Here is a 19,520-nt window from a genome sequence, read left to right as displayed (position 1 = left end):
ATTTAAAAAAAAAAAAAAAAAAACTCGTTCGAGACATATCTCACTAGAACTCGTTAAAACTTTACTCTAAATTATAAATGAGCGTTTTTCACTTTTACTTGAGATTTTCCGAATTAGAATCCTATTTTGTAATCATCTTCATTAACATTACGACTTGTTTTTAATGAGGATTTTGTTATGGTGTGCCGGTGCTTTAAAAACGTGACAAATTATAATAAATTAGGAAAATAAAATAAGTATAGATAAAAGCCTACACAGTGCAATTAACATTTTCCAGATGATTTTTCTCAAATATGTGAATGTAATGTTAGAATAAATCATATTTAAAAAATAAAGTATCTTTTGTGTCATTTCCAGCAATTATTTTTGACCACAATTTTGTGTTCACTATCAATAACAGACTCCAGGCAGCCTTTGCTACACTCTTATTCCAAAAGTGGACTGCAGACAATCACACACACACACACACACACACACACACACACACACACACACACACACACACACACACACACACACACACACACACACACACATCACATTATCATTGCGTTTCAGATTTAGTTCCATTTCCTCTCACACTTTTTAGTGCATCTTTATGAAAGCAGGTGTTTGGTATAAATGCATGGTGTAAACTCTGTATGTACAGTACATTTGTATGTTTAGTTTGTGAAAGTGAGTTCAGGATATCTTTTGTATAAGATAAAGTTTGAAGCATATTTACAGTTCAATTTAGTTTTAATGTGAACATTTGTTTCCTGCCTACATCGTTTTCGTACTTAAATAGCTGCAGAAACTTCACTTTGTTTCCTCGACCTCTGGTTGCACTTTAATCGGTATAAAACGCTCGTCACACTGCCAGACCCCTCCAACAACGAAGTGAAACGAGGCCAAAAGGTATCTCGCATACAGTACAAAGAACGCAATGATGGCGTATTAGCGCCTCGTTTAAAAACATAAATCCAACAGATTAAAGTCGTAGCAATGCTTTAACACTGGCGACATCGTAGACACCAAGCGCCAACATTTAATCTTGCAATAGCACACAAATTTAGCCATCGATGTCCTAAGAATCGATCGCTGGTCGCCATTTCAGACTGTAAAATCTTATTTATCTTCCGAATAAATTACGTTTCCGCCGCAGTGTCCGTTTACCCATTAGAACTCCGCGATAATGCGTCAAAAGACAAAGAATTTTTGCTGAATCATAACCTAAAGTATGAGTTAACCGAATCCTCACATCCATTTCATGGAAAAAGGCTGTCGTAGAACACAATGAATGCATCAAGTTACTGTTCATCTCATTTTTACATTCACAAAAATGATCTAAAGGGAATTTCTCAATAAAAAGAAATCGGATGAATGAACAGAACCCAGACTACAGTGTTTCAAAATGAGAAGGTGCGACAAGAGGATTAAGGCTCAGTGTTGTGTTAGCAATAAAATCCGACTAGCTGTAGACAGCGTTGTGCGTTCACTCTCTTCGAGGTTACCTCATGTTGTCACGCTTCCAGTCCTACTGTGGAAGGAAGACAGCACAGGGATTTCGTTTGAAGGTTGAGGTTCAACACGATTGAAAATGAAAAATCAGGAACCACCATCCCGGTTTGTCGATCCAGAGGCGCTGAAGACAGCAACCTTGCTGCTAAAATAGCTTCTAACCATTTAAACGTATTAATATAAACCTCAGATGAATAAACGACATGGTTCTCAGATGAGTGGACGACAGTCACTTTTCTTCTTAAGATGCAAAGCGACATACAGGAAACTTCTTGCCTACTGAAAGTATGAACTCTGGGAAAGAGAGAGATCTGAAGTTTGGTTCTGCAGCACATATGTATATATTTAGTGCATGCCTTTCCATCTTACTAACCATCTTAGTGGTAGGTCTAAATTCCTGAAGTTTCCATTGCAAAGGTCTAATCCGTCTAATACTATTCTCCTCACGCTTGCCATCTGACAGCAATTGTATCTAACAACCTTTCATACTGAGTCTAACCAGATTACATGAGTGGCCTGATAAAATGTCACTTATCTCTGGACACCAGCTCCAGATCTGGTTTCAGGGGTTGTTAAAGGTCACTAGTTATTCTTCCTTGGATGGACTGCTTTTTTTTTCTTCTAAGAACAGCTTTTTGACACCACTGAACAGTAACTTCAACACAATAGACTTTAACGTATAATTCATTCAGAAACGATTCTAACGTTCAGACTTTAGAGTTCCTGCTTACATAATAAAACTGTGACTATATTTTAGATAAAAGAGAACTTTTATTATAAAAATCACACTTTGTCGTAACACCCAGGTGAGCAATTATTCCCTTTTCCTCTCACCGAATCCTCATTAAGTTCACTTGCTCATATTCTTATAGGAATTTATGCTTTCTGTCCATTACCAAAAGCGATATTTAAATAAAATCTAACAGAATTGTGTCAGAAAACATTTAGTCTTATTTGTACCTCGTTATCTGATATGTCACATCATGCCAGAGGACTGAGTTTCACCAGCACACATTTCCTTCCATGGCGAGTTCACTAATCATATTGTGTGTTATGTGTCAGAACAATCAGGTCTTTCTGCCAGTGGAGAGCCATAAGGGCCAGTAAGTTCTTAAATCAGAATCACTGACACATTTTAATATATTTTTGTCCTTAAATATATATTCATTTATTCAAATATTCTATTCTTTTTATTTCATAACATTTCTCTCTTTTCTTTAACTTTAGGTTAGAGTATCTATCCAATACGATTTCAGCATCACATCACGTCATATCCATGTTGCTTGAAGGCAGTTGCTTGAACCAATCAGTTTTTGAGTTGGTCACTCCGAAGCCCTTTAACCGGCATAGAAAAACATCTGCATTGGAGCAAACTGCACGAATATATCAAATATATCAGTGCAGAATTAATAGTTGTTTTTTTTTATTCAGTCCACAACGATTGACAGAGGAGAAGAAATTGTTTTGTTCGTGGGTAAAGTCGAACTTTTCAAGAAAATGAAAACAGTTCTGCTTTTTAATGAACTTCTTCTTCTTCTTTCGGCTGCTCCCATCAGGGGGCGCCACAGCGGATCATCCGTCTCCATACCACCCTGTCCTCTGCATCTGCCTCTTTCACACCAACTACCTGCATGTGTTCCCTCACCACATCCATGAACCTCCTCCTTGGCCTTCCTCTTTTCCTCCTTCCTGGTGGCTCCATCCTCAGCATTCTTCTACCAATATAATTCATGTCCCTCCTGTGCACATGTCCAAACCATCTCAATCTCGCCTCCCTCAACTTGTCACCAAAACATCCTACATGCGCTGGCCCTTCTAATAAACTCATTTCTAATCTTGTCCATCGTCGTCACTCCCAACGAAAACCTTAACATCTTCAGCTCTGCCACCTCCAGCTCCATCTCCTGTCTTTTACTCAATGCCACTGACTCTAATCCATACAACATCGCAGGTCTCACCACAGTCCTATAAACTTTCCCTTTCATTCTTGCAGATACTCTTCTATCACAAATCACTCCTGTCACTCTTCTCCACCCACTCCACCCTGCCTGCACTGGAGGTCTTTTCTTTACTTCTCTAACACACTCTCCATTACTTTGCACTGTTGTCCCCAGGTACCTGAACTCCTCCACCTTTTCCAGCTCTTCTCCCTGCAATCGCATCACTCCACTGCCCTCCCTCTCATTCACACACATGTACTCTGTCTTACTCTCATTCCCCTTCTCTCCAGCGTGTACCTCCACCTCTCCAGGATCTTCTCAACCTGCTCCCTACTCTCGCCACAAATGACAATATCATCCGCAAACATCATAGTCCAGGGAGACTCCTGTCTGACCTCGTCCGTCAACCTGTCCATCACCACTGCAAACAGGAAAGGGCTCAGGGCCGATCCTTGATGCAGTCCAACCTTCACCCTGAACCAGTCTGTTGTACCTACTGCACACTTCACTGCCGTCACACTGTTCTCATACATGTCCTGCACCACCCTCACATACTTCTCTGACACACCAGACTTCCTCATACAATACCACAACTCCTCTCTTGGCACTCTGTCGTACTCTTTCTCTAAATCCACAAATACACAATGCAATTCCTTCTGTCCTTCTCTATACTTCTCCATCAACATCCTCAAAGCAAATAAGGCATCTGTGGTGCTCTTCCTCGGCATGAAACCATACTGTTGCTCACAGATGGTCACCTCTTCTCTCAGCCTGGCTTCCACTACTCTTTCCCATAACTTCATGGTGTGACTGATCAACTTAATTCCCCTGTAGTTACTGCCAGACTGCACATCTCCTTTATGCTTGAAGATTGGTACCAGCACACTTCTTCTCCATTCCTTAGGCATCTTCTCACCTTCCAAAATCCTGTTAAACAACCTGGTCAAAAACTCCACTGCCATCTCTCCTAAACATCTCCACGCTTCTACCGGTATGTCATCTGGTCCAACCGACTTTCCACTCTTCATCCTCTTAATCGCTGCTCTCACTTCCTCCTTACTAATCTTATCTACATCCTGCTTCACCAACTCCACATCGTCCAACCTTCTCTCTCTCTCTCTGATTTTCCTCATTCATCAGCTGCTCAAAATACTCCCTACACATTTCCCTCTCCATCCTTTATTGCTCTAACTTGCAGTACATCCTTCCCAGCTCGGTCCCTCTGCCTGGCCAATCAGTATAAATCCTTTTCTCCTTCCTTAGTGTCCAACCTCTCCTACAGCTCCTCATATGCCTTTTCCTTGGCTTTCGCCACATCCCTTTTAACCTGCTGCCGCATCTCCTTGTACTCCTGCCTACTTTTCTCATCACTCTGTCGATCCCACTTCTGTTTTGCCAACCTCTTTCTCCTTATGCTCTCCTGCACTTCCTCATTCCACCACCACGTCTCCTTGTCTTGCTTTCTATTTCCAGATGTCACACCAAGTACTTTTCTAGCTGCCTTCCTCATCACTCCTGCAGTAGTTGCCCAATTATCCAACACCTCTTCAACACCACCGAGCCCCTGTCTGACCTCTTCCCTGAACCTCACACTACACTCTTCCTCCTTAAGTTTCCACCATCTTATTCTTCTTTCAGTCCTCACTCTCCTCCTCTTCTTCTTCGCCTCCAAAACCATCCTACAGACCACCATCCGATGCTGTCTAGCTACACTGTCCCCCGCCAACACCTTACAGTCTCCAATCTCCTTCAGGTTGCATCTCCTACACAGAAGATAATCCACCTGTGTGCACCTTCCTCCACTCTTATACGTCACCCTGTGATCCTCCTTCTTCTTAAAATACGTGTTCACCACTGCCATTTCCATCCTTTAAGCAAAATCTCCCACCATCTGCCCTTCCACATTCCTCTCCTTAAAACCATACCTACCCATCACCTCCTCATCACCTCTGTTCCCTTCACCTACATGCCCATTAAAGTCTGCCCCAATCACTTTCCTAGGTACACCATCTACCACTTCATCTAATTTACTCCAGAATCTTTCCTTCTCCTCCATCTCACAGCCAACTTGTGGAGCATAGGCACTGATGACATTTATCATCATCCCTTCAACTTCCACCCTTACGATCATCACCCTATCAGAAACTCTCTTCACCTCCACTACACTCTTACTGTACTCTTCCTTCAGAATCACCCCTACACCATTTCTCTTTCCATCCACACCATGATAGAACAGTTTAAACACCTCCAATGTTCCTGGCCTTACTCCCTTTCCACTTGGTCTCCTGAATACACAACAGATCTACCTTTCTCCTTTCCATCATATTAGCTCCCTCTCTCCCTTTACCCATCATAGTACCAATATTTAAAGTATCAACCCGAACCTCCACTCTCCTTCACTGCTCCTTTCCCTGCCGTCTCTGTAGACGTCTTCCTCCTCTCCTTCTCCTCCTTCTCCTTCTGCTTTTTCATAAACCATTTAACATTTTTCTTCAGAATTTGCACAAAAACACAATTTCAAATCCCCTCATAATACCCGGGGTGATGTGATAAATATCAATGCTCCTGCTTGAGATGATGAATGCGGGCAGTGCAGTTGTGGCTCCAGTGAAAGGAGACTTGTCGAATCGGGTTTCTTGCTTTTGCAATGACGTGGCATCATAATGATGTGATCAAGATGTGATAAACATGAGGATTGATTCCTATGTATACTATAAGGAACCTTTGACGATGAATAGTCTTCTCCTAAACATCCGGCATGGTTTATACAACAGCTATGAAACTCGAGAACCAGCAAGCATCTCCTTTATGTGATCACAAGATACTCCACTTTAATTGCCACTTCATTAGAGACACTGAGGAACCAGGTAGTTTTTTGATTTCAGACAATGTTGTTGAAAAACTTTATTTCCCTCTGTGAGATTCAATCAGTATGTGGATGAAAAACATGCTCTCAGAGGAACAAAAGCACACGCTGATCCTTTGGAGCTGACTATAGCAGAACAACATGTGCTACAAGTGTGGAGGGCTATAAATGTAATATCCTGAACCGAGGCAACGAATGAGAAAAGTGTGAATGGAAGAGACAGCATTTGGAGCGAAATTGTGTAAATTGTGCTCACATAAATGAGTCCTGTACGCTATTACTCGTCCTCCCATGCAGGATTTCTCCTTCTGAGAAATGGCTAAGCTTCAAATAAACTATTTTCTTCGAAAGGTTTGGTTTTCATTCATTCACTCACTTACTTTCTTACTAAGTCGTTTGGTTACTGATTCCTTAAAGCAAATAAGAAAAGATTTAAAAATGAATAATACGCTTTCTAATTTGTTTATTCGTTTCAGAAACAGTATTTGAACACATTTAAAGCAGTGTAATTTGGAAGCACCGAAACCAAAATGCCTGATAATTGGCCCTTGGGTGATGATTAGAGCGAGTGATAGTGTAATGAAAACCGCATTAATATGCACGAGTTGCACGAGCGAACGCAGGCTTCCGGTGAAAAATTTCTGCAGAGGTCAGCATAAAGAGAGACGAGGCAGGATACAGGAGACAGCAACACAAATCAATCCATACCGTCCCAGTCCTGAGACATGAGACTTTAGTAATGGACCACGAGTGCGTGTCTTTTTAGAAAGCGGAATCCTCATTCTGTCTGTATTTAAACATACAGCTCTGATTCAGGGGTAAGAGCAGGGTAGCATTGTGTTGGTCAAACATCAGCTGTGGATGGAAAAAGGAGTCGGAGAGATTCAGGAAGACCTTCGACAAGCTCAACCCCGGAAAATGCTGATACCATTCAGCAACTGGTGCATGATGACCGTCGGAGAACGATCATCGCAATCTGTTGACGCCGTTGTGGAGATCTGGTGGGAATCGCAGAAGGTGTATGACAAACTTTGAAAGATTTTGAAGACTTCCAGGAAATGTTCCAGAAGAACTGGGAGCTGTATTGCTGTGCAAAGGGGAGTATTTTGAAGGGGATGGTGTGGAAACGTAAAGTACCGGAGCAAATCTCCAAACTTTCTGATAGAATCTCGTATAGTTGTTTTTTCTTTCTATAGTGGTTAGGAATCACACAAATATTTGAAATTGAACACCAAAAGAAGTAGTAAACCACTTGGTAGGACAAATAAAGAAACCTCTGCACGGTTTTCGCAGAACTTCTTCCCACATCCAGAGTTCTAAAAATATATGCCCGTGTGCTTGCGGCAATAAAAGGTGGTTTTTTTTTTTTGTTTCAATTCAGTCCAATTACATTCCATTTACACAGCACTTTGAAGAACGGACATTGCCGAGTCACACCTTAGACTATCCGCATTGGTATAATGAGGTCATGACACTGAATTACACTAAAAACCTCAACACACTCCTCAAAATCACCCAAATGAACAGCAGCTAATGCTAAATTTGAACAAATAGAACCAGGATACCAGTAAAGACTGATTCTCCCAAGTTTATGGACAAAAAATGGTTTGCTGGAGGTGGTTAAATTATTCATTGCTTTTTTATACAATTTGGAATAAACAGATCTCTGAACACTGTTCCACCTGCATCCTGTTGTACTGATGGTCCCCAAAATACAATACAAATAAAACAGAAGCATCTTTGGAATGAAGCTGGTGGACTCCTGAATACCAGAGCACCATGTCCACAGCTTCAAAAGCACATAGATATCCCAGTCTTGCTGATTTTTTGGGGGGAGAAGGATCGACAAGTGTTGGGGACTTTCTCCTAGTAGCAATTCTTGAAAAGTAGCAGGTAGGAGCTCAATGGGCAAGCTGTTAGACTTCTGAAGGTCATGAGTTCAAATCCCTCGAGGAAGATGAAATTTTAGGTCACTCAGGATAAAGGGGTGCCTGCCAAATGCCATAAATGTAAACAAATGATGTCATTAGCATTTTTGGAAGGTGGTAGCTCAGTGGTAACGATGTGGGACTCCTAATCAGAATACTGAAAGTTCAAATCCCAGGAACACCAAGCTGCCACTGCTGGGTGCTTAAATAAGACCCTTAATTCTCAACTGTAAATGCAAACTATAAACATTCCCCAGAAACATTTCCATTGCTAGGATGCCTTTGTGTAGATACACACAGAAAAGCCACTTTTACTGAGGCGAGTCCTACCACTGTGCATCACTCTGCTGGACACCAACACTGCTCTTGCTGTTTTTGTCACCGCAGTACCTCAATCTTTCATAAAAACCTGCATCGGCTGCATTAAACGAGCACAGTAACACACCAGCTGGAGAGATGTAGTACAGAACCATGATGTATATGATTCATTGTTACGGAAGGTAATATTTATAATCGCACCAAAAGTCGTTTGGATAATTATGGCCTTCTTTTAAGGTTTCTTCATAGCCATACCATAACATATACCCTTCTGGAAAACATCAGGATAGAGTTTAAGGCACACTGTTTCCCCACAAGAATCCTGTTTAAACATGTTGAGTAGTAAAATCTGTGCTGGTTGCAGCACAGATTGTATTTCGAATCAGGTTTTCCAACCACCTACAGTACAAGCTAGACGATTTGCTGACTCAGATTGTTTTGTGTTTGGTTAAAATCTTAAATGTTGAGCTATTTTATGAGTTGCTCAGCAGCTCCTGGTTCCACAACGTCATCTGACGGTTAAAGACTGTAGAAAGAACATAACTCATAATCACACACTTCAGTGCTCATGTTAGTTCTCACTCTCCAGTGTTCTGTAGTGTTTAAAGACTATAATCACACTCTTGATGTCACCCAAATGAGGATGAGGTTCCTCTCAAGGTTTCTTCCTCAGAACATCTAGGAGAGTTTATCCTTCACCACAGTCGCCCCAGACTTCATCATCAGGGATAAACTGCTTTAAAACCATGTCCGCTGTAAAAAGCGCAATAAAATTAAACTTAACACTTTGGACTTCGGCATGAGACCTTTTCAGGTTTAAACTCAAATTAAAGATTCAAACGTGTTTCTACTCGGTTTGGTTTTGTCTGCTGGACAGGACCATACGAATGTGTGTGTATCTTGTATTAGAGCAGTTAAAATTTGGTATTTTGAGTCCAATTATCTCCTACTGACCACTGGATGTTCAACATGCACCTCATGGTATGGAGTCTCTGAGGATCTGAGAGTTAAAATCGTTGCTCTCCACGAAGATGCTGAAGGCTGTAAGAAGATCAGCATCACCCTTAAATTGAAATAAAGTGTGTCAGAGATATAAAATAAACATGGGGTGGTGACCGACTGATCGTGTGCAACAAAGCAAACGAAACAAATAAATAAATAAATAAATAAAAGAGTAGAAGAGATTTAGGTGAAAGGAAGAGTGCAGTAGTGTTGGATGTCGTTTGCATGCTACACTTTGACTAAAAATTACCACTATTAAGAAATACACAGAAATGCACAAAAACTCATCACAATATTCAGATTTATTGAGTATTCCAATGACGGCACATTAGAAGTCTTTAAAGTCCCTGTTATAGTTCACATGAAGGTATAATTACAGTATATTTTATTATGTTGTGTATCAGGTATTGAATTCTACTAAGATATTTAGGAGGTCCCTCTAAATTCCACGCTACATTGTTGATGGAATAGAAATGGAAGAACCAGCGGTTAGTTGGGTTCGTTGGGTTAATCGGGTCTTTCTCAGATAGTTTATTTGATTGAAACACTCTTTTAAAGATATTTAGGACGTCCTTTTCTCCCACCCCACCGAAAGGAATCAAGTCATGATATTACTATTGTTCATTTATAGAGGACAGAAATCCATCCACGAAAGCGTATCCCCCCTGCGTCCCCCTGTGGACGCCATGTCTCCGTCTGGACACATTTTATTCTCCCTTTCTCCTCTTCTCCCTTCCTCCCACTCAAACTCTTTCAGCTCCTCCTTCTACCTTGCACTATGCTGAAAACCCCACCTTTCCTCTCCCTCCCTTCGCTGGTCTCTCTCCATCTCTCTCTCTCTCTCTCTCTCTCTCTCTCTCTCTCTCTCTCTCTCTCTCTCTCTCTTTCTCTCACACATTCACTCCGCATCTCTCTGTACTTGGCTACACGCTGTATGTGTGTGTCGGCTCATGCATGTCCCGCGCTCTTCATCATCTTGCGTCCTCACACCTAATGGATTTCTGAACAGGGGTCTCAGATTATGTGCTTAAACGCATGCATCTCTTTATCGGCGATTGTGCCGATTCCCTGGCAGATTCGCTCTGATGGCATCTGCAGTCACATTGCTGCTTGCTGGATTTGAGTAACTCGCTCGGATACAGAAGCAGACCAGAACAGACAGCTCCGCACTAGTTCGCTGGTAAGCCCTCTTTCATTTGATTCTGCTGAACATTTGGGGTCAGTCGGTAACAATCGCTCCATCGATGCGCAAATGACCTGGATCTTGTAACGCCGTGTAGTGAAATCTCTCCAGTCTCAGGTATCATTGCAATTTCTGTATTGTTTTGGATTTGTTGTTTTTTTTATAGACAAACTTTGGTGTCTGTACATCACATGATCACGCTGTCTGACTGTATTCTTATTCTAAATGCAGAACATACTGTATCAACCTGCTCTACTCAGAGATCATTGGACTTTTAATAAAAAAAATAAATAAAAAAAATAACCATTAAATGCCCCTAAAAAAAAATGATGACATAAACTAATTGTTAATGACTTTTTGTAAAGCATTCATTCAAAATAAAGAAATAAAACGAATATAATTAAAGTTCTATTAACTAAAAAAATACATAAAAAAAAATTAACAAATACAAATATTAGGGAAAAAAACTACCGAGCTAATTGATTGATGGGTGGAGAATGAAACGAGAAAAAAAAAAAGAGATGTGGACGGACCAGACAGACGCCAGAGACGCAGACGAGCTGCCAGAAATGCCGTTGAATCGAAGGTTCGGGACATACCCTCGCCATCTGAACCTACATTCGCGATTTTTCTGTCAATTATCATTTAAGTAAATTATAATTCTTTATTTTACCAAAATAGATATTTAGAGATTTGTTACAGTCCACGTTTAGACCCGCGCTCTCTCTTTTGCTAACGCTAGCTAGCAGCAAACAATAGCATTCATTTTATTTATGACGTTCGTCGATAATAAAAATGTCATACAAAAATTCCTTTTCCATCCATAATCCCATACGTTTTGCCTTCTTGCTGTTGTGTCCATTTGACTAGTTTTGACATTTTCCCTGAAGTGGCTTGAAGTTGTTATGCTAATCGTGTCATCGGGATCGGCACTCCCGCCGGTGTTTTCGCTATGTTTTCTCTTCTATCCACCGCGTAGGTGCCAGGAAGGAGAATTTTTTTTTTTTCCTTGATTGATGGTGGGACCAGTCAAGCTGTGGTTAAGAACCGTAGGGAAGTGAGCTTTGAGTTAAAGAGTTATTGTAGGAAAAGATCAGTGTTTGAAATCGGGAACTCTATGAAGCCATCGAGGTGGTCGAGCCATCGAGAACCTAGGAAGTTGAAAAGTTGTGTGGCTGCATTTTGTATCATTTTGCAGACGCTAAATGACTTTCAAAGGCAGATCTGAAAGGAGATAATGAGAGACTGAACAAGCACCTGGGTGGTCTGTGTGGACAGAAATAAATAAATTATGATGTTTTAAAGGAGAAAATTGATAGGAAAGTCATAGATTAGCAACGTGAGAAGAAAAGAAGATTCTGTTGTTAACAACAAGTAAGTGATGGTGAGATCAGAGAGTTGTCCTTAGAACTTACAAGATCATGGTATAGCAATAAATCACCTGGAATGAAAAGCAATTCAGTTTTGCTGGGAGTGAGCTGCCGATGATGAGCTGCCATCAGGATGAGATATTTGCCAGATGTACCGAAATCCGAGTGGAAACCAAAGTGTCTGAAAAGGGTATGGAGAGAATGAGTTCAGTGTCTTCTCAATATCCAGTATGACAACGAATGTATGGATATAGATGAACCTCATGAAGACTGTTGTTATTGAAGCAGAAATAGAGAAGCAAAGCTACAAAAAACTCTTATCAGCATTAAGAGGCAGAAGGATTGGAATTTGGAGAGAAAACTTTTGGCTGCAAAAGTCCTGAAACCAAGATTAACCTTGTGTATAAACAAAGTGAAGTAAAGAGCAAAGTGAGGAGAAGGAAAGGATCTACTCATGATCCAAAACATACAGTCTACAGAAACAATTTGTTTGCTGACTTACAGGGAAATACGTTCAAACTTATTGATGACTAACTAATGACCTCCACGCAGCCAGACAATGAGATAAAACACAGGGCGAACACAACATAACAAACTAGCTAAAGACGGTGAATTAAAACAGACACGAGAAAGTATTCATGAACTCAACTACCATCTTTACTCGTGTAGATTACTAACACAAAACAAACAGCATAACAACAAAAGAACTGAAATGTTTGCTGATGTCAGCAGGTTGCCGAATTGATGCAGTTATTGCAAACCAGGAATATGCAATCAAATACGATTATTTACTTCAAGACTCTCTGTTCCAATAATTTTGCCCATTGGGTGGTCCATGCTCACTGCCATGCTGATATTCAGCACAACTACAGGATGCAATATTGCTTTTATACAACAGTTCCTTAAAAAAAGAACACTGAGCAAGTGACATTTTGGACACAGTGTTCCAAAGATCTCATTTATTTCCACTGGCAGAAATAGAACCTGAAGACTCCCCACTCATGCTGATCTCTACATTCCTGGTGGTTTCACAAAAATTTGTGCCTCTCCTTTTTTTTTCCATTTTATCTGATGAGCTTTGATCATATTTCAGGCCAAAATAGTGAACTGCTATAAGCGACACTGTACTTATAGTCACACTTTACAGGAAATATAGGCACGGATGGTGCACATCTATTCATCCATCCATCCATCCATCTATCTATCTATCTATCCATCTATCTATCTATCTATCTATCTATCTATCTATCTATCTATCTATCTATCTATCTATCTATCTATCTATCTATCTATCTCTCCATCCATGCATCCATCCATCCATCCATACATCTATCTATCTATCTATCTATCTATCTATCTATCTATCTATCTATCTATCTATCTATCTATCTATCTATCTATCTATCTATCTATCTATCTATCTATCAGTCTACTCATTTATCCAGCCAGCAATCTATCTATCTGTCCGTCTATCCATCCATCCATCTCTCAGCTCTTCTCTGCATGAGTTTACCAGACTTTGACTAAATGCAAGTGAAAGCAATAAAATGAGTGTGTGTAAGAGATAGATAGAGACAGATAGATGGATGGAGAGAGTGCGAGTCCATCATCTGTGTGTAGTTTTGATGCTATGAGCATGTGTGAGAAATGCAAGGAGAAGTTTCTCATCCTAAATCTCTGGTTTGTGTGAAACTTTGAAAGTGTCTGATGTCATTAATCATTTTCATCATCTTATCATCTGCCCGAGTGTATTCTGAAAGGACATGACGTAGGCAGAGGCACTTTTATTAATGCTGGTGCAGGGAAAACACACACACACACACACACACACACACACACACACACACACACACACACACACACACACACACACTCTGAAAGCTTGATGCTGTCATGCGTGTTTATAGAAAATCAATAAGAATGCTAAATATAGACGATTCAGATATAGACTCCAGTTAAAATATACTGAGCATCACAACTATTACAAGGTGTTTGGTTTCCTCTGTGGTTGTCTTCAGGGAGGTTGTGAGTAGGAAAAGCAGTGTTAATGGATTTGAGAGAGACAATTATATTATCGTGTTTTTTGGGGTTTTTTTTCCCGAAGGCTTGGAAACTGCATGGCAGCTCACATTTTGGGGGAAAACTGTTTTGGCCTTTCCTGTAAGAAACATCAATATTTATGATATTACCTGATCCAGAGTAGAAACCACAATAACACATTTAAGGCAGGAAAAAAAGCAGACTTTTCACTTTACATCGTTGTGACAGAAATCTAGAGAAAACAACCTCGGTGAAGACTATAGTTATTGTAGAAAAGGAAATTATTCCCTACTTCACTTTTGTATTTTTATTTATCAGGGCCCGAGTAAGAATTGTGGGTTTTTCAGACGCATACAGTATAAACATAACGAATAACCTCATTGGGCAACAACTTTCAATCTTCAAAATGTATATATGATTTGAATGTTATAAAAGTTGACACGCTGGAAGTAAGAAAAATGGGCAAGTAAAAGGATCTGGGCAATTTTTTTTGTGATGTCTACATGTCTGTATCTGAGCATCTCCAAAACAGTAGCTCATGCTGGGATTAGCATCTATAAGAGATGCGGCTCTCCATAATTGCGATACACTGAAAATAAATGATGATTATGTGATGCGATACGATATGTTTTTCCCCATTAATTCTTTGGTTCTGACATCCAGCAAATCAGTCCCTACTGACTTTTAACACATGAAAATAAAACCAGAAGTTCTTTTTCTGTTGTGTCTGCAGGAAGTTACAGCTCTACCTCTGCCATGTTAATCTCTAATTTCTATCTGACGTCCAGGACACGCCTTTGTAGTGTTGCTATACGCCAATCAATCGACATAGAAAATGACATTGGTCACTCATGAAAAAAAAAAATGTATAGCACACGTACTAATAATTATAAATAAATATTAATAAATCGCCTTTTAACCGATGCAAATATGTAAAAAAATAACAGCACAGAATCTCACCATCCCTCATACCAACCAAATGTGTTCCATGGAAGGACATCTGTGTGATATGTTCATTCATTCATCTTCTACCCGCTTCATCATAGACAGTGTCGCGGCTATCAGACGAAAGTCCACGTCAGGAAGTCTAGATGTGATACGCTATAGGACGTGATTCATTCGATGGGACATTTAGAATAAGAAAATCCACTTCTTATGCAAACCCACCATGTTTGTGCAGGCAACCAGAAGACCTGGAGGAAACCCAGTCGCTTATTAACTTCATTACATGTGCAAATGAATCAGGTTCCTTAAACAGCACTTGGGACGATCCTTTACTAATGTCCTTTTTAATCATTTGCCTTTGTTATCAATACCTGTACACATTATTGTTTTATCAGACTAATTGTATGTCATCCATTGAAAGAGTGGACTCAAATACCTGGGTGTTCATCTGAACAGCAAACTGGACTGGAGAAGATAATACTGAAGCAATTTATAAGAAAGGACAGAGCAGACTCTTAATGCTGAGGAGAAGGTGATTTCGAGTGCAGCACTACTGAAGAACTTTTTTGGACTCTGTGGTGGCTTCAGACATCTTTTATGGAGTGATCTGGTGCAGCAGACAGGAAGAGACTGGACAAGCTGATCAGGAGGCTCAGTCCTGCGGATTCCTCTGGACACTGTATAGGAGGTGGGAGAAGGAGGATGGTAGCTAACATCATTGCTGGAGAACAAGTTTCACAACAACATTTGAAACTGTTTGAAAGTGCAACTGTATTAGTTGTATTTGTGTGTATTTATACACTGTACTGTAGATATTGCCACATTTTTCTTTGCTGCTCGAATGTAGAAAATGTCGATAGAAGATGCCCCCTTCTGGAGCATTAGGAAAGAGAGAACGTCCTTAGACTGTTATGAGCCCACCACTGAATGACCCTCTTCATCACTCTGACAGGCCGTGCTATTCTTCACGAGGGTCCGAGACGTTCCATAAAGAACATTAAACGGTGGTTAAATTAAACCATAAGGCAGACTCAAGGTTATACACCGCACATTAATCCTGGTAATTTCTTCATAATGGCTTTGTCCTGTTTGTACAGAATGACCTGCTTTTTGTTTTTTACCATGATATTAGTGTCCAATGTTGTATGAATGTGTCTGTGACCTTCGACGCACTTGGACTGTACTCAGCGAGTGTCTTCGGATTAAGTCAAGGTCGGAGGCGTATAAATATACAAATCTAAAACTTAATAATCACAGTATTGTTAATGAATACTTTTTTCTCACTACACCTCATTGCAGATAAACGCCGTTCCTCACGAATTTGAAGTAAATGCATAAATTAAGTACTTGAACTTGTAATAAATAGACATTCGCTGTCACCCAGATAAAGTTCCCTTTTAAAGTCTGGTTCCTCTCAAGGTTTCTCTAATGCGTTCTTGGGGAGTTTTTCCTTTTCATTTCTTTTTTAGGCACAATGTGAGTAACAGGAAAGAAAATTTGTAATTATAATTGGAATACATTATAAACATGTGGTTTATAAACAGAGATACTTTTTAACTGATCATAGATGATTAATGCATCCTGGGTTGCCAGATACTTACAGTAGATCGAGTTGGCTGGTTGTAGAACCACTGAGCGACAGCATTTCTTAAGAAATTAGTGTTTTCGAGCTATTTACCTTCCATTTCTCTGAATTCAGGTTGTATTTACGTCATCAGAGACCAAGTGGAGAACAGCCTGAGGAGCATCGTTTCAATTCAAACTCTTTGATTTATGCTTTTTGAATCTGCGTTTTTCCCCGTGTGATCTTTCAAGCATGAGACCAGAATAAAACCCGTAGCATCCTTATTGCAGTCGAATTTGATTTGATTTTTTTTTTTTTTTATGTAAATGGACTACAATAAAACGCACCACTTCACACATCACGCCTTGCTGTTCTGAAACAATATCGAGCTTCCCGACATTCCGACACTGCTCGGAACCTACACATTTCACAGTTGCGTATTCTGTGAATCCATTTAAACCAAATGCAGGTTACAGAGTGAACCTACAGCGAAAATCAATGCATGAATAGACAGACAGACAGACAGACAGACAGACAGACAGACAGACAGACAGAGAGACAGACAGACAGACAGATAGATATTGCTGATATACTAAATTACATGCAGTGTAAATATAGATAAAACATAATGATTAGCTATGAGAATATTTTAGTTAATAGTTTTAATAGGACTTTATTCTAACAATTTTACTTAAGAAAAAAATCCCAGACAATAAATAAACACGACATGGACAAAAGTATTAAAACTCCTGATTTCAGACATTTGTAGTTCTTTTATAAGTTAACAATTATCACCGTAATGTATTTATTTATGGATATTAGTGAAGCCTCTGGCCGTTACCAGTTCTGTGTCCCAGTGTGCTGTGCTGTGCTGTGGGTGCAGGGTGCCTGGTCCTGGCCTGGCCTGGTCCTCCTGGGCCACACACCCCTTTCTTCTTGTCCTTCACCTGATCTGAAGCTAATTTTAGCTGTTACTTTCACTCATCTTACAATCACATTTCAAGTGATTTTGGACTATTTCACAGAAGAAGGAAATGTCAAAGACCAGCTTCATGTATCCTAAAGTGTTTACTGGCGGCAGAACCGTCACGTGCCTCTGTGCTCTGAAACCTGCAGTTATGCAGCAGAGCCATGATGACAACCTCAGGGGAATAACCGCAACCGTTATTCAACTTCTTCAACAACAGCATGCTCCGAAAACTGAAATTAGAGTTTATCTGATTTTAAAAACCTCACCTGGATTCCTGATCATGAATCACTGCATGAACACTGTGATATATAAAATATCGACACACCAGACAACAGATAACACAACATACTGCACTTACAATGCAGGTTAAAGGTTTGGAAACACGTAGTATTATACAGTTTTTGCATGTGTTTTGTTTCTATGCAGCAAAATAGATAGAAGGAAAAAAACAATCAGGAATTGGACTGGAGGAGGAGTTTCTGAGGACAGATGAGTCCAGATGTGACATTTTCGGCAGAAGAATGTAAATACATATTCAAACCACTGTAAACTGTACAGTACACATCAGCACTACTTCTGGATTGAAATTCTTGACTGTACAGAACATGACTATATGCAATAATCCCTCTCACTGGTGGAAAAAGTCATCGCATTAACAGCCTCATTACTACCGAGAGGTCATTCAGGTATGCCCCAAATATCATTCATCTGAGAAAGACATTAAATCAAATTAATACACTTATTATTTCATACCCTCTTCAGACAGTGTAAGAAAGCAGAACACTTAAATTGGGTTTATTCAGGCATATAAAAGTATACACAGTCAGTATTTTGTAACAATAGCAATCCAGCAAATCATCCACTATATGCCCAAAGCGTGCCATATGCTCCACATCCTATTTCAGAACCATGGAGCATTAATACAGAGTGCTGCTGTAACAACCTCTACTATTCAGAGAAGGATTTCCATGAGATTTTTGGAATGTCGCTGCGGAGATTTGCCCATTCAGCCATAAAAGCATTAGCGAGGTCAGACATTATCGAGACAAGAGGTTCAAAGGCGTTGAGGAAACAGTTTGTTCCCAAAAACAGACCTCGCTACCTCACCGTAACGGATCGGCTCGGCTTCTTGGTTCCAGTAAAGGAAAATCTTTAGTTGAGGAAGACTATGGCATGTTTACTACAAAATTGTTGGAAAAACAAAACCCAAAGCTTCTGAAATGCTGGAAAAATTTGATTCAAAATCAGACTGCATCAATCGTAGATTTGATTGACGCATTCAGGAAGCACGGATCTCAGTTTGGCATTGACACAAAGCTGCAAATAAGCTCTTTGAAGGTTCATGGAGGGTCAAAAACAAACAATGTAAGAAAGCACACAGTGGAAATCTCTGTCTTGCTTCTGCAACTGGCTAGATAACGAATTAAACACAAAGTTCATGATCAGATCAGCTCTGGATACATTTAAATGATTTACTTATGAGTTTTTTATTCCATCATTCCAGTCTAGAGTGTAATAATAATAATAATAATAATAATAATAATAATAAGTTTAATTTATATAGTGCATTTCCCAAGCTCAAGGACGCTTTACAAGGTACAATATTTTAATATATCAAGACAGATGAAATATAATGAACATACATAAACATAAATATATTCATCCGACATTTGCTCAGGATGAAGGATCACATGCAGCTGCAGTGTAGGACATTGAACTAGAGCGATGTCAAATTTCGGTTAATGACACTCAAGTTCACTGGATCCAGAGGTTTTATGCATTATGATGTTTCTCAATATGAGAATTTTATTTGCAATGTATAAATGTACTCCAGCATGAAATGTCTTTTCATTTGATCATGAGATCCGTTTGAACTTCCCGTTCCACATGTAGT

This window comes from Silurus aristotelis, assembly GCF_946808225.1.
Source record: "Silurus aristotelis genome assembly, chromosome: 7".
Taxonomy (NCBI): Eukaryota; Metazoa; Chordata; class Actinopteri; order Siluriformes; family Siluridae; genus Silurus; species Silurus aristotelis.
This window is presented reverse-complemented; position numbering follows the sequence as displayed.